Source organism: Macrobrachium nipponense, chromosome 5 (genome assembly GCF_015104395.2).
Source record: "Macrobrachium nipponense isolate FS-2020 chromosome 5, ASM1510439v2, whole genome shotgun sequence".
NCBI classification, from domain to species: domain Eukaryota; kingdom Metazoa; phylum Arthropoda; class Malacostraca; order Decapoda; family Palaemonidae; genus Macrobrachium; species Macrobrachium nipponense.
In genome coordinates, this window is record NC_061107.1 from 73,511,635 (window position 1) to 73,528,712 (window position 17,078).

The 17,078-nt window shown below is 36.0% G+C and overlaps 1 protein-coding gene and 1 long non-coding RNA gene across 3 annotated transcripts in view; one reads left to right on the plus strand and one right to left on the minus strand.

The window, feature by feature from the left end:
- LOC135215409 (uncharacterized) overlaps nucleotides 1–2,398 on the plus strand; it is a 47,383-nt gene extending 44,985 nt beyond the window's left edge. Inside the window, exon 3 of the long non-coding RNA XR_010314675.1 lies at nucleotides 1,632–2,398. This is a non-coding gene — a long non-coding RNA (uncharacterized LOC135215409). The remainder of the gene's footprint in view (nucleotides 1–1,631) is intronic.
- LOC135215408 (uncharacterized) overlaps nucleotides 1–17,078 on the minus strand; it is a 1,081,448-nt gene that overhangs the window by 11,083 nt on the left and 1,053,287 nt on the right. The gene's annotated exons all lie outside the window — the stretch shown is intronic.

The window sequence follows — 17,078 nt, forward strand, 5'->3', positions numbered from 1 at the left end:
GTTTAGCCAAATTGTGTCTTAACATTTCTCTTTACATGAGTTGAACGACCTGAGGATCTTTAAGCACTTCCTTCTGTATTCTTATTTTGCAATTAATTCATTTTTTTTATTTGATTATCAAATGGAATGTTTTTAACTATAATTGTGATTTTGCTTTTTTAATTCATTTCCAGTTTGATAATCGTCAGTCTTTAATTTTGATGTTAATAATGTAACATGTTGTTCCTTGTTTCAAGTAGTGTTCCATGAGGTTTTGTTTTTACCATTGTTGTAGTTTTTCCATCTTTATCAGTACTTGCTTATGAATCAACTCTAATCTTTGAAACTTCAATGGCTTCTAGATAGTTTCTTTTTATTTTTCACTATGCTTTTCTTTAAATCTTCTGAGTTATGTGAAGGAAGTGAGAATCTTGTTTTATCTCCATCCTAGAAGAATTTCGTACTCGTTTGGAAAAACCAACCTGATGTCCCATTTAAGGATGACAACCTATCTGATGTGTCAGAAAGCTAAGCATTATATGCAATTCTTCTTACACTACGTAGTTAAATGTAAAATACTCCAGTTCTCACATTCTTTTTTTCTGCATGTCTACAGCATGTTATTTTTGACAAAGTTCCATTAAGTGGCGAATTATTTTGCCTGATGATCCTGAATATAGATTAAATGACATTTGCATAAGTTCTTAGTCATTTCATTTTCTACAAGCGTTACATTTTCTACAAGCGTTACTCCCGTACTTGTCTTATGTTTTGGTCGTTAGTTCCCATACCTGTTAAGATAGTGAATGCTGCTAATTTTGTAGAACATCAGTAGTTACTCATACTTTGTCGAGATGCTTGTGTCACTGTTCATTGTTAGAGCGCTTGTGAAACTGTTTACCTAGCTGTCGTGGATCTTGACAGTGAACAGTTTTTTTTTATGCTAAATGAACCTAATTTTCTTATTTCTCGACCATTTGCTTAATGATTTGGTATTTCTACATTTCTGCTTCGTTCAGTTATGTTATGTTTAATTTCCTTTTGTTCATTTTTCTTGATTTAATATTACGCACTATTTTGCTTTTTTTTATTTTTGTTTTTTATTCTCTGCTTTGAAGTTTACTAAGAACTTGAATGGCATCTTTCACTTGAAAGGAATGTAACTAGGAATAATTCCTGTATACCTTTAGGGTAGTCTTGGAACAGCCATCTTAATCAAAATTGGCAAATCTGCATACATACATTTATTAATTATTTTTGAAGTCGCAATTCTTTTGAGTATTGCTTTTTTATTTGAAGGGTTTCTCTGTTACTCTCATTCTGCTGTGACAAAATTCAGCAGTATGTTGTCTGACTGATCATTGACCCTGTCCTTCATGTAAGGTCATCTGTTTGGACACGTGCCTTTTAAATTTTCTCTTGAATCCTGTGCTCACAAATTTTTTCTCCTTTGTACAGCTGTATTAAGGCCGTTCACAGAAACCCTATACTTAGTACCTGGTACATGTATCAGTTTAGCCATCTTGTTGGTCTATTGCAGAAAACTTCGTACATTACAGGGTCTACAAGACTAGCTTTTGGGGTGGACATTTTAGTACCTGTATTTCAGGAACATCAGTCTCATGTTGTCTTAAAGTATAATGTACTTTCAGCAAGCATGAGGACTCAAGACCCATTATGAGAAAGGTGTGTCGTGGAGACTGAGCCACGTACGTGTGTGTATTTGCTATACTTAATATGATTTTCATGGCATTATTCTTCATGAGGTCATATGTGGCTTTCTTAAATTTGGCCAGCTCATGTTTTGATGGCATTCTTCACAAATAATGGCAGTTTGTACAATATACATGTCTGACATTGGTAATGATGGAAGTCTGTGCATATATCTTTGAAGTTGTGCAATATATATTTAAGTATCTTTTTGATGTAGACGGTCTTGAGGGTGTATTAGGATGGGTAGTTAACATGTGATATCAAATAAGGTTTTCCACTACCTCGTATGTCAGTCTTTACAATAAATAGGTTCTAAAACATAGCTTGATGATAGATTACAGTTTAATAGCAGATACAGTCAACAGGCAGGAAGATAGCGGCAGTCTTTGCAATAATAAGTCTTGCCTAACCATTGTGGTATATGGTTCCCCCCCATTTTATGGCATTCTTTACAACATAATTTTAATGGTTCCCAAACATGTCATTCTTGTACTATATTTGCCCCATTTGGTGACAGTCTTTACAATGTAATGCTTTTAATTCGTGACGATACTACTGAGGTATAATGATGGTAGCTGTAATTGATTCTTATAAACTAATATTTTTCATGGAAGTCTAAGAGTGATACACATATAATGATGGTAGCTGTAATTAATTCATGAAAACTTGCATATTTCATGGCAGTCTAAGAGTGATACAAATGTAATGAAGGTAGATGTATGATTCTTGTAAACTGATAAAGAAATGTGATGATGTAGACCTAATAGTTAATTGCAGTCTTCAGGTGGTTGCTATGGCTTGTGTAAATTTATATAATTTCATCTTCTCCATGGTAGTCTTAAACTTATCAGGTCGTGTGTTGATGGTAGCGCATATATATGATTCTTGTATAAACATATATTTCATGGCAGTGCCCTAGAGTGATGGACAACTTCTTCATGGTATTCTTAATTAAACTTCTTGACAGGTCGTGATGATGATTTTAACAGTATAAATCTTGAAAGCATATATATTTCACGGTAGTCTTAAACTTCTCAGTTGATGATGTTAGCTGTATGATTCTTGTAAACTTATATATTTCAGTGGTTTAAACTTCTCAGATCGTGATGATGTTAGCTGTATGATTTTTGTAAACTTATATATTTCATGCCACTGATAGAGTGATGGACAACTTCTCCAAGGTATTGAAATTTCATGCCACTGATAGAGTGATGGACAACTTCTCCAAGGTATTTAAACTTCTCAGGTCGTGATGAAGGTAGCTGTATGACTCTTATAGCTGTATGACTCTTGTAAACACATATATATTTCATGGTAGGCTTAAACTTCTCAGGTCGTGATGATGGTAGTTATATGACTTGTAAACATTTATATTTCCTGGTAGTCTTAAACTTTTCAGGTATGACATGATATTTCATCGCAATCCCACATTACTGGGTCTTAAACTAAAGTTAAAGCTATATGGGGTCTTGAACTTCTGTTAAAGCTATATGACTTATAATATTTCATTGCATTGTTGGAGGTGATACAAACTTAAGTTAAAGCTATATGGGGTCTTAAACTTCAGTTAAAGCTATATGACTTATAATATTTCATTGCATTGTTGGAGTGATGCACAACGTCTCCATGGTGGTATTCTTAATTAAATTTCTCAGGCGTGATGATATGAGTCTTGTAAAAACTTGATGATAGAATGATTCTTGTAAAAACTTAAGTTCTTTGCTATATTTCACTTGTCAGGATCGTGGTGATGGTTTAACTATGACTTCTTGTAAACTTGTATATCTCATCTTCTCCATGGTCCAGTCTATGTTTACTACAACAAAGAAAGGACAACTGTTTTATAAGGCTTGCAACTCGGTAAGTAAAGCCAGGTTGACTAACTACACAAAATATGCAGTATAAGGTGATGAACTAAACAAAATATGCAGTATAAGGTGATGACTAATGAGAAAATATGCAGAATAAGGTGATGACTAACTACACAAAATATGCAGTATAAAGGTGATGACTGTAATGACAACTACACAAAATATGCAGTATTAAGGTGTTTATAAGGCTTGCAACTGAGTAAGGCCAGGCTGACTTAACTCCACAAAATTATTATACAGTATAAGGCGCCGAGTGTAAGTCATAAATACCTATATACATCACCACTCTATAGGGTATTAGAAGTTTGATTCAAAATCAGAAAGGACTAATAGGATAGCATTAATTAGGCTGTTCTTGGTCCATGTGCTTTAAAAATGAGTTTGGGTATGTTGTCTGTTATATAGCCATGATCCAGATATGCCTGTCTTCCTTTGTAAAAGCAGTTTATATATATATTCTGATACACTGTTGCTTTATGCTTTTATATAAAGCCATGATCCGGATATGGCTGTCTTCCTTTGTAAAAACAGTTTATATATATATTATATATAATTATATATAGGTATATTATAATATATATATAAAGTTGCTTTTAAATGTTTTTATTTTTTATTTTATTGTTCATGCTCAAAGTTCAATGAAAGTCTCTCTTAGTGACCTTCCTGTCAGTAAATGTACATATTGTAATAAAACATGTAAATAAAGCATGTATTTTCATTTGTGTCTTTTTTGCACATTCCTATACATTGTAATTATCTAGAGATTCCTCACAAAATGCAGTCTAACCACTGAAATTTATATTGGAGCCATGGTTAGTACAATTTTGACAATATGGCAGCTAGGTCCCAGCCAACTCTTTACTGTTACCATGATCCTTATTTTGACAATATGGCAGCTAGGTCCCAGCCAACTTTTTCTGTTACCATGATTCTTTTTAAATGTACAAATAATAAAATTATAGACTTTCTAGTGTCAGAACTGCCATATACATGCTTGAAGAGGCAACAGTACAATAATAATGATTTAAGAAGAATCAAAACTGTTCATGTTAAAGGCTATTTAGATAACGTAGAACAAATTTAAACAACAAAAATCTAAACTGTTCATGTTATTAGCTAAAGGCTAATAGACAACTTTTTGAGCAAAACTGTTCATGTTTATTAGCTAAAGGCTAATAGACAACTTTTTGAACAAGTTATTGTTAATATAATGATTTAAGAATCATGTTATTAGCTAATGGCTAATAGACAACTTTTTGAACTTAAGAATCATGTTATTAGCCAAAGGCTAATAGACAACTTTTTGAACTTAAGGATCATGTTATTAGCTAAAGGCTAGTAAACAACTTTTTAAACAAGTTAATGTTAATATAATGAATTAAGAATCATGTTATTAGCTGAAGGCTAATAGACAACATTTTGAACTTAAGAATCATGTTATTAGCTAAAGGCTAATAGACAACTTTTTGAACAAGTTAATGTTAATATAATGATTTAAGTATCAAAACTATTCAAGTTAAAGGCTCAAAATCTTTTCATGTTCAAGGATAATAGATAAAAGGCTCAAAATCTGTTCATGTTCAAGGATAATAGATAAAAGGCTCAAAATCTGTTCATGTTCAAGGCTAATAGATAAAAGGCTCAAAATCTGTTCATGTTCAAGGCTAATAGATAAAAGGCTCAAAATCTGTTCATGTTAAAGGCCAATAGATAAAAGGCTAATAGAAACTGTGAACAAATTAACTAAACTATGTAAAATCTCTCTAAGCTGAGGTACAAAGAGGTATTAAGAGCTATTGCTTATAAACCAACAAATTAGGTACTTCTATTGTTATTACTTAACAGACAGAAATTGTCATGGCATCTGTTTTTTAACCAATTAATTCCGTCAACGATAAATTCCGTCCAACTGTGCATTACTTTCAACTATAAATTCCCTGCTCCTTGTTTAATTTTCTTACATGTAATTTCTTCTGTGTAATTCTTCCTTCCATCTGTACATTTTACCTAAGACACACTTAACTATTCCTTCCACCTGTACATTTTGCATAAGACTACAAATTCCTTACATCTGCACTAGTTGCTTGTGCGCAGTTACGTTTAATGAAGCTGTTTTGTTTTTGGATATGTACAATCCACCAACGTATGAAAATAATTACAGAACAGTGGCTAGCTGATGTAAGTTCAGCTCTTTACGTGTCACCACAAATGTATCAATATCAGACAGTTTAGTATAAACCAGTTACGAGGTCAACAAACCAATTACGAAGTTAACAACGGCACTTGACAGTATACATGCACATAGTATACTGCTGAAGTTTTAAGCTCCTTATATGTCACTACAAATGTAGCAATATCAGACATTTTAGTATAGAACAATTACGAAGTTAACAACGACACTAGGCAGTATACATGCACATAGGTAACTACGTTTAAGATAATTGCCACTTGCTATTCAGCTGAATGAACAGTTCCAAACGGGTATTATTTTAAAAACTTTGGAACAAAAAAGTTATTACATTATATTCTCCCATTGCTTAGCCAAAGTTTTTTTGTGTGCAATTTTGTTAATATTGAGATTGCTACAAAGCATAGCCAAAGCTTTTACAATTAATTGTTAGCTAGTACTGAGATTGCTACAATGCTTAGCCAAGTCTTTTACAATTCCAAAGCTTAGCCAAAGCTTTTACAATGAATTGTCAGCTAGTATTGAGATTGTTACAAAGATTGCTACAAAGCTTAGCCGAAGCTTTTAAAATTAATTTTTACTAGTATTCAGATTGCTACAAAGTTCTTTTACAACTCATGTTAGCTAGTATCGAGATTGCTACGAACTTTTAAGTATTCTACCAAGAATTAGCCAAAGCTTTCTTTCACGGTTAGCTAATATCAACTGAGATGGCTACACTGTTTAAATGTTCTACAACTACGTATACACTGTTTTTTTTCCATCTCCGCCTGTGGTGTTTGCGCATGGTAACACGGCTTCCTGGGCTTAAAATAATATCCTATTTCGTATATTAACGGTGTAATTTGCATAAAGTAAATTATTAAAACACTTTTCAGTTGCAAATGTACACCCAGATATCCTTTTATTTACCTAAAACTTACACATAGCGTAACTATTTAAAGACCGGGACGCAGTGTTACCATGCCAAAACACCACAGGCGGATGGACAGATGGAAAAAAACAGAGTATACTGTAGTTCTAGTAATAAATCAAATTAAGTTGTGGTTCTGCTACAAAGGCTCAAGAATCTTTTACAATTTTAAGTCAGCTAAACGGGGGCTAGTAGTGATTTAACTAGCGTGGTTTAAGAATGAGAAGATATAAATTCTGTACGAAGTATGTGTAGTACAATGGCAATGCAAAGTATGCTGGTCTAATGTGTAATATGTCCCAGCGCTCTTTTTGACATCTTTCTAGGTAAACGTTATCAGTCTATCCAACTCATACCACCTCCCTTACAACAAAACTCCCCAGGTCCGTCTCCCCCCACCCCCCTGCTCCCCCCTAACTCCACCCCGCCCCCACACCTCCCCCACCACCATCCCAAAAGGTTGCTGCTAATTGTCCTTTACACCTTTCTTTCTCTAGCCGTATCCCTCCCTCCCTGGCAACTTATCCGCTGGCCTTCGACTTAATTTTCCTGTTTCCTTCCTCTCTCTCTCTCTCTCTCTCTCTCTCTCTCTCTCTCTCTCTCTCTCTGACGTTCCCTTTCAGGCATAACATGACACCTTTTTTATTTTCTAATTTTTCTCTTAAGACTATTGTAGGCGAAGCCTCATTTTTAAAGTAAACCTGAAAAACTTTATACCAAAGTTTATATAAGGATTATATATATATATATATATATATATATATATATATATATATATAATATATATATATATATATAGGTAATTCAATGAGAAACTGGAGAATGAAGCAAACGAAATCTGCAGCTGATCTATGCGAATATGGCTGCTTTAAACCTGGACTATGAACACACTTGATATTAGGCTTATCTAAACTTCAGTGGACGAATCAAATTTCAAAGCTAGAAAAAAAATATATTTGGTTATTTTTGTATGGCTGGATTCGTGAACCCGTCCAATTGTTAACATTCGTATTTATTAAGAAATAAATCACATATCAATAAAATTGGACATTTCGTAGTTGACAGGGAAATAATGACTTTTTAAAAATAAAAATGTACAAGTGTAAAAGGCCCACCTAAAGTTTTGCTATATATAACCTTGAAATAATAATTCATATAATACTGGATGAGGCATTTCAATTAAAAAAACGAAAACAAACCGTAGCAGAGAGAGAGAGAGAGAGAGAGAGAGAGAGAGAGAGAGAGAGAGAGAGAGAGAATAAATCTTCGTCATCTATTACACAGTTTTCTTTCTTTCTTTACAGACATTTCAAAGTACCATAATGGCAACCATACCGCAAATAAGGGCAAGGCTTGAAATGATATGACTGGTGTGCACGAAACCATTTATGCCAGTCATCCAGTTGCATGTTATAGTGGAAGGCGCGTTGAAGCTCGGAGGAGGAGGAGGATAATCCTCTGTGGAATAGAGCCCCTCCTACTAGTCCTAGTCTTACTCCTCCTCCTCCCATCGCTCTCTTAACAGAGAAGAACACACTCGCATCACCCAACTACGTGGAAATGGATGATACAAGCTTACAACATGGAAAGTAAAGTAAGCATTTCTCCACCCACGGAGTGGGTGAGAGAAATAATTCCCACTTCCCGCCTGAGGAAGTGTGAGGAACCTCACATATATACATTTAAATCCTGACGGCGTAGAGAGAGAGAGAGAGAGAGAGACAGAGAGAGAGAGAGAGCGTCTCCCGTGGCAACCATTACCTTCTCTTTCTTTGCAAGATTATTACTGCCACTGAATAGCCACTTGGGCCTTTTTTCAGAAGGGTGTTGGGGGGGAGGGGGGGGGGGGGGGGTTGTCACACTCACCTAATCTAAGGTGTAATTTCCTTAACAGCCCAGGGAATACGTCTGCACATTGTATGACACAATAAAAGCACTCGGTTTCTTGCAGGATCCATGCTCCGTGTAAGAAGTTTCCAGGAAGTTTTGGAAATTCTCAAGTTGTAGTTGTTGAGATGGTTATAGATAAGATACGAGGAAATTCTCTTGTTGGTGAACGAGGAAATTCTCATGTTGTTGAGACGGTTATAGAAAAGATACGAGGAAATTCTCAAGTTGTAGTTGTTGAGGTGGTTATAGAAAAGATACGAGGAAATTCTCAAGTTGTAGTTGTTGAGGCGGTTATAGAAAAGATACTAGAAAATTCTAAAATTGTAGTTGTTGAGACAGCAAATACCGGCACATATAACTCTGCCTGTAGGATGAGTTTGCTAAGCCAGCTCCTTTATGCAGGTGAAGTTTGGAGGCTGAATGCAAATTAAAGGGGGAAAAGTTTAATAAGGCTGTTAAGGTAGAGGGTTTGCACAGTATGTGGGGATATGCAAATTCTAAGGATTTGGCACTAAAGTTAGCGTACGGTACAAGATGTAGTACTCGTGGTTTTTTATGTGATTTTGTCAGGGGTAAAACGATAGGCAGGAGAAAGGCTGCAGAAATTGCGAGTTTTTGGGAGTCGGAAAGAGAGAACGGTTAACTGGGTGGATGAATGGAAGAGGTGCTGGTAAGGAACACGGTCTAGTGGTACGGAAGGACCCTATAATATCCACAGAGCGTTCGTTCAAGGTGAAAATTGAATAGGCTAATCACATTCATTCCTTGATTCAGCTGGATGAACGTGGCAGTAACAGCTGTCTTATTTCAGCTCATATTTAATTATTATACCTGTAATATTTCAGACATTTCTCTTAGCACTGCAATAGACCTATCCTTACTCTGACGACATGATGTTTATGGTTTTTTTCTGGCATTTTCTCTGAAATACATAGAACTTGTTGTACGCAGTTACCAGAACTTGGTGAATGCAACGGCCAACATATGCATTAAAACTTAACTTCTCTGTTCCGTAATACAATGTATATACATTTCGATTTTCGTTTTCCACTGGCAACCCTGAATCTGGTATTCGGTTTGAAGTGAAGAAACGTCTCTCCCATCACGATAGGAACATAATTCAGGAGAAATGCTGACCAGGGCTACTAAATGACCTATTCTCATGTCTGGTAAACTGATGTTAAAAGTGCTTTCCTCCGGAATGTTTGTAATCTAAACGTAAGCAATCCACTGATCACGCCTATCTGAGCGATTCACAAACACTAGGCCTAATATGCAATTTATTCTGAACTCGCTGCATATCAGATATTTCCTTTTGTTGGATATATTTCCTACTGAACCACAGATTCCAGATTTAACAGTTAAACGAAGAAACTCTTCTTACGGGCCAGGATTCGAACCTGGTTAAGGAATTAAAAAAACGGTCCAGCGCCAGAACCACCCACGCTATCCCGAGGGATGATGATAAGGAGAGTTCCTTCATTTCACTCCCAAATTTGGAATCGAGGTTTTTAAGTGGAAAGCGTAATAAACCAGCTCAAAAACATATACCAGGACATCAAAGAGCTCGAAGTTCATTGCACACAGGCCATTTTTATTGACATCGCTCTAGTGAATGTGACGAGCTGATGTCATACATTTCAAACTACAAAGCAGAGGCAGCACTTAACATCACATTACCTGAAAAAAAGGATGCGTCTATTTCAGTTTCAAAAGCTAAATATACCTGAATTCAACGGATGTACTCTTCTGCGTCTAACTGAAATAAATGTATCATCTTTTATATAGGCATACCTGGTATATTAGTATACTTTTTCTCCTAAATCAGGTTCGAATATAGCAATGGAGAATAGACTTTCTTTACCTCATTCTTACATCCTAACTGAAAGTTTACAGTGGAAAACGAGTTAGAAATATTTATACATTTACGTTTAGACATCGAGAAATTGAGTTCATCGCATTTATGGTGTTATATTTGCACAGATATGGTAATATTGCCAACATGTTCTATAGACTTCAAGAGAAAAGCGATAAAAGCACTAACATCACGTTACCAGAAGATAGGTTTATTTCATGCTAGGGAAAATTATCTAAATTCGACAGGAATAATATGTGTAAGTACGAGCTGAAATGAACGCTTTATCCCTCGTGATAGCGTGGGTGGTTTATTATAGCGCTGGATCGCTTTTTCTCCTAAACCAGGAACGAACCTTTGTTCGAACCCTGGTTTACAAGAATTTTTTTCTGTTCTATTGTTTTTTTTCTTTTTTTCTTTTTATTTTATTTTCAAGGATCTTAGCATTTTTTTAATTTTTTGTTTAGTTGTTTTATATTTTTTCTATTTTCAAGTTCTTAGCAAAATACACACACACACACACACACACACACACACACACACACACACACACACATATATATATATATATATATATATATATATATATATATATATATATATATATATATATATATATATATGGCAATTCAGGACTTAATAGCTCTTTACACATTTAATGCATAATATATATTATATATATATATATATATATAATATATATATATATATATATATATATATATATATGTCAAATATCGGTCCACAGGAGAAAAGAGAACAAAAGACTCTAGTAGCTCGACAAAAAAAAAATAAAAATAAACATAATTGTCAAAGTAAAATTAGGTTGTTTAAATCATAAACAAATGGTCAAATCAGCAATTCAAACAGGTTAAAAAGAGAGAACTACTCAACGATTTGGTGATTGGTCATTTAAACTTCTCTGAATTTGTACTGTTGGGAAACATGTATCTATTTACACAAAGTCTACCCATACACGCAATGTGAAGTACATGGCTTTGAGATGTCACATTTTAAGAGCACTTAGACTAGTTAGCCCAGAATATTTAGACGAGGAGATTAAGTATTATCACGAGAATTGGCATGAAAAACAACTTTTCGATCAAGGAAATAGAGGAATGTTTATTCTTAGCTAAACAAACTTATTATAGAACAAACACCAAAAAGGAATATGATATGAGTAGTAGTCTGGGTCGCCCATTGCACCTTTCATTCGGTGATATTGTTTATCCTTTGAGATTATTAAACTTTAAAGTAGTATTTTCTTACTCCAACACAGTAGGAAAGACAGTTATTTGCAACAGCCCCATTTCGTTCAAACTTGCGTTTTCCTGGGTATTAGTTTCTTGGGTATAAGTTACCTGGGTATTAGAACCCTTCCCTCCCTCTCTCTGCCCATCTGTCCTACACTTTCCAGGTCTTCCCAGACTCCTCTGCTTTTCCACGTGACAAAACCATCTCAAAATGCACACACACACACACACACACACACACACACACACACACACACACACACACACACATACCTCATCAGTACTTGAAAGTAAAATAAAAAAAAAGTATATATGAGGGAATAACCAAATCCTTTACGTGTAAAAAAAACATTTACCCGAAATCTCAATCCATATAAGATGGAAATATTTATTTTATCAGAAAACGACAAATAAAAAAAGATTCTTAAAATGTATCAAATACAAGAGTAGTACATAAACCTAAAATATAAAATGAATGAATGAATGTATAGAATTTAGGCCAAAGGCCAAGCACTGGGACCAATAAGGTTATTCAGCGCTGAAACGGAAGTTGACAGTTAAAAGGTTTGAAAGGTGTAACATGAGGAAAACCTCAAAAGCAGTTGCACTGCAAATCAAGTATTAGGAAAAGGTGGAAAATAAGATGGAAGAAAGAGAATATGAAAGGAGGTATAGTAAAAGAAACGAAAAGAAGTTGCAGCTAGGGGCCTAAGGAAGGCACGCTGCAAAGAACTTTTAAGTAATGCCTACAGTGCACTGCATGAGGTCCACTGACAGCACAACCCCCCTACGGGGTACATGACCGTCGAAAGGTGATGATATAAATGTAACTTAGCATAAAAAATAACACGAATACCTAGGAACGATGTAACTAGGACTCCACCACAAAGGAAATCCTTTTGGCATTGGACACACGAGAGAGTTACTCTCATTCCCAACCATATTTATTATAGTTTTCTCGTTCCTCATCCCAACTTTGAATCCGCGGACTTGGGCACTTGATCCGAAATAGCTTTCTTCACAGGGAAACTAAAAGTTTTCTTGTTACCCAGATGAACATTTACTGAATTTAATATGGAATTCGTAACGATTGACGAGGCGAATCCGTGAACTCTCCCTCGCAGATAAATTTGGAGAGGGGGCGACGACTTTTCTCAAAATCGCCCCCCCCCACCCCTCTACCACGAATTGCACACTAGGCCCCGTGTTTGAGGAACAGAGGATTCTTTGGTATGAATTGCGAGTTCAATTGAACAAATGGCCAGAGGTTTCAAAATTCAAACGTTATGGAAGTGATGTTTGAAGGTCATATTAATTCCAGCGATACTTAGCGAGTAGAGCATTTGCTCTACATTCTTACACATACGCACATTTATTACTTATATATATACTAGTATATATATATATATAAATAACATATATGATATATATATATATATATATGTATATATATGATACATACATAGTTATATATACATCTACCGCATGTAATTCTCAGCTTCGCACTTATCTGAACTTTTTTTTTTATAAGATTCCTATGAACCTAACATCCCCTTTGTGGTTATCAAGACCTCAGGACTTATCTCAGAAGCATGAGAACAAAGTTCTGAGTTTCATGCGGGCATATTAGCTACCTGTCAGTGTCAGGTCAAAATGATGATGGTATGTAAGTAACTGCTCAGTTGCATCGTACTTGGAATATATTATCTATAATAATCTATTACACATTCGGAGAAGTAAGTCTCTCTCTCTCTCTCTCTCTCTCTCTCTCTCTCTCTGAATAAATGAATAAATAAATAACTAAATAAAGGAATAAATATATCATTTCTTAACTGCTTCATTTGAAGACATTTGTACATGATTCTGTCATTCTATCGCTCTACATAAGTTTCTCACAGAGCGTTTACGCTGAAATGACGATTGAAATTTACTGAATACAAAGAACAGCATCGATTAATAATGATACGTAACAAACGATTACACAGATAAGAGGGGAAACTCGAACTTGAGAATCTTCCGGCGTCATAACGAGTAATAACTTTTCCACTGAGAAAATAAAAAAAAATGTTACGAATTACAAAAACCGACGTAATCACGCGAGAAAAAATGACCCCCCAAAAAGAAGAAGAAGAAGAAGAAAAAACAACTAGCTTCAAAAACATCTCGAAAACAATGGTCAGGAAAAGATTTGACATGTTAAGAAGAAAGAAGATAGCAGTTAAAACAGGAACTCGAACAAATGCCATGCCAAGCCAGCTAACGACTTCATTACGGTTCAAGGCGATCCTTGAGATTCTCACAAAATCAAAAGTGAAAGTCAGTTATTGTAATTACTGCTGCTATTACATGATATCCCTTACGAGCATCCTAATAAAAGGGAAGGGTTGGGGTGGGGGTTAGGGAGGAATTGCAAAAGCAAATTTTGAATTAATAAAAGCACCAATGAAATCGGTAATGCAAGACCTGATTGCAGTTGCCTCAGGCAGACTGCTGATCCCAGCCATATTCGTTTACATAATCGAACATTGAAAAGATTAAGTTTCCGAGGAGCAAACTTCCTGTTCGGAATTAGCAATACAAAACAACATTCCAAACACTGCAGATGTTATCACGTTTTCATCTGACGCTGCAGATAACTCTCTTGAGCTGGTTCTGTAGAAAGTATGGTTAGAAGTATGTACTACATAGTAGAGTCACGTCAACCGTGCCCCTGATGTCTAGGCCAGTCCCTTACGACGCTCCTGACTGGCTGTTGATAAGCCAATCACAGGGCTGGAAACTCTAACTCGGTCTCTCTCTCGAGAGTTCACATAGGCAGAGTGTATGGTGGCATATACATCCTGCCTATGTGAACTCTCTCGAGAGAGACTGAGGAGAGCTTCCAGCCCTGTGATTGGCTTATCAATAGCCAATCAGGAGCGTCGTAAGAGATTGGCCTGGACACCATATGCACAGTTGATGTGAGTCTAATGTAACAAATAAAATTGGTGACATCGTTTCTGTGTATGACAAACAAGTGAGGAACACCAGTTTATAGTACAACGGGACCATCAAAGATCGTAGTATCCTCACTGTTACTTAGAAGTTTTATTTTATAACAGAGATGAATTTCATGATATGGCAGAGCCAATATTGTTCATGTAACAAGTAAAAACTTAGCGTATGGGATAAACAAGATAAGATTATTGTCCGTAGCACACAGACACACATGCACACATACGTATACATACATACTGTATATTTGTTAAGAAGGTATCTAGACGACTTCTCCTAAAGTATTTTCTTCGACGAATAAAGCCAATTCACTAATTAAGATTTTCCAGACAGATCAGCGTTCACCCTCTTAACTTTTCAAGTAAGAACATTTCTTTTCCACCCATTGGTATACATAGCACACACAAGTGGGGTCTTACGAATACCGAAGTGAAACGATGATGAGCAATTTAATTAATTCAGTCTCGCCGTAACATGATTTACAAGACGTTTTCCGAGCACTGTTTTTTACAACTTTGAGAAACTGCAGGCTACACTAACAAGAACAATAACTATTCCAAAGTTGTTTTTTCCCACTTCCCTAATCTCTGAAAATCTGGAGAGAGAGAGAGAGGATGGAGAAGAGAAGAAAGAACAGGAGAGAAGAGAGAGAGAGAGAGAGAGAGAGAGAGAGAGAGGATACTCTAACGACCAAAACAAATCGCTGCCTCATCCCTTTCTCCCTCTTCCATTTTGTCATCGTTGCATCTCCTGTTTATCACAATCTTGAATAAGAAATCGCACGAATACCTCAGTAGGATCTTGGAATGCGTACGCTAATTAACATCCCGACAAGGCTCAGCAACATCATTTCCTTAAATTCGGGTGGGCCACTCTTACGGAAAGGGGGCTCGTGTGGCGGTCCGATCTCATCTCCGCACTTATATATAGTTCTCTCTACTAGACGCTCCATCTGCGTCTGTTTACAAGCTGGAGTTCTTGACAATACCATCTCGAAAACAATACTTTCTGGAACAGTAACGATGGACGCATCAAACTCAATTCACTCGCAACCACCCCCCCGCCACCACGAGGATTCCGTTTATGAAATCCTCGTGAACCCAATAGCGAGCTATGATGACGTATAGCCCTTGCGGCTAAAAGGGCAGAGGACGCCTTCCTACCGTGAGCATAATAAGATAATTATAATAATTGTTTTACAGAATGTAGGTGGGCGTCTTGCGACTATATCATTCCTCTTTGCGTTTCGCTGATAAGAGATTAGTGGGGATTTTACGTGGACCCACCAAAGCATAATGAGGCTCCAAGAAGTTTTTTGTTCCAGCTGGTCTTCTCTCTCATTTCCGATATTTGGGATGATCAAAACGGGGATGCCAGAGCCAGTTCATTGGATATTACCCGAACAGTGGAATTTTGGTGGATTTTTTGCGGGGTTGGGGCCTGAGAGAGAGAAATATATATATAAAGCAATCTCCATCTATTCTACTTGCTTTAAAGTTATCATAACGGCGTCAGTTTGAAATATACGAGGAGCATCGTAAACTATCGACAATCTGCGGAAAGGCAACTTGCAGTCGTTGCAGTATTTTCAAGTTTCAACTGGTGACCCATCTCAATGATCAAGCTAGGAATTGAATGACCTTCCTTCGATCAGAGGCACATTCTCAGACATTCTAATATATCTCAGTCATTGCTAATAAATGTCTTCCCTTGGATCTTGAGGTCTGTCATAAAATTATCCACAAGGCTTTGCTTTGTAGTACAAACAGACATCACAGTAAACCTTATGTTTTGTCATACACTTAATGTATAGAATTTATTAAAGGTAAGTGATGCAGCCACTCAGGATATAGCTGTTACCTGTACAGAATTCCTGAATTAGCTAAGTAATTCTGTACAGAATTCCATAAAGTCCCGGTACCATTACAAGCAATAAATACTTGTAATGGTACTGGGACTTTGTGGACACCCTGTATTATTCAGTAGATGAAACCTCTTCATGTGGAACTTGAAGCTTCCAGAGAATATGGTGCTCATTATGAAGAAGTATGAGGAAGTAAAGGGAAGTACAGGAAGAAAAGACCCCACTTATCAAAAAAGAAAAAAAAATTATAGATAAATAGATAAAAATGTATCAGAATGTGACTGCATATTGGTGCTTCTGCTGTTCAGCGAATCTGGTTCTATCGGTATATAAAAGGGATCGGGGATCAACTGGATCAATTGGATCAATTGTGAATGTGAGAGATCTCTGTTTAGATAACAACGAAGACTACCAAACATCAAAGAGCCTCTTCGACAGCTAATTAAAAGTGTTTAGGCATCATATTGTTTAACAAAACTGCTCATAAAGCAAGTAGAAAATTCACACGAAACATTATAATTGAATCTATTCTGATACTTCCAGGAAATAGCATCTCCC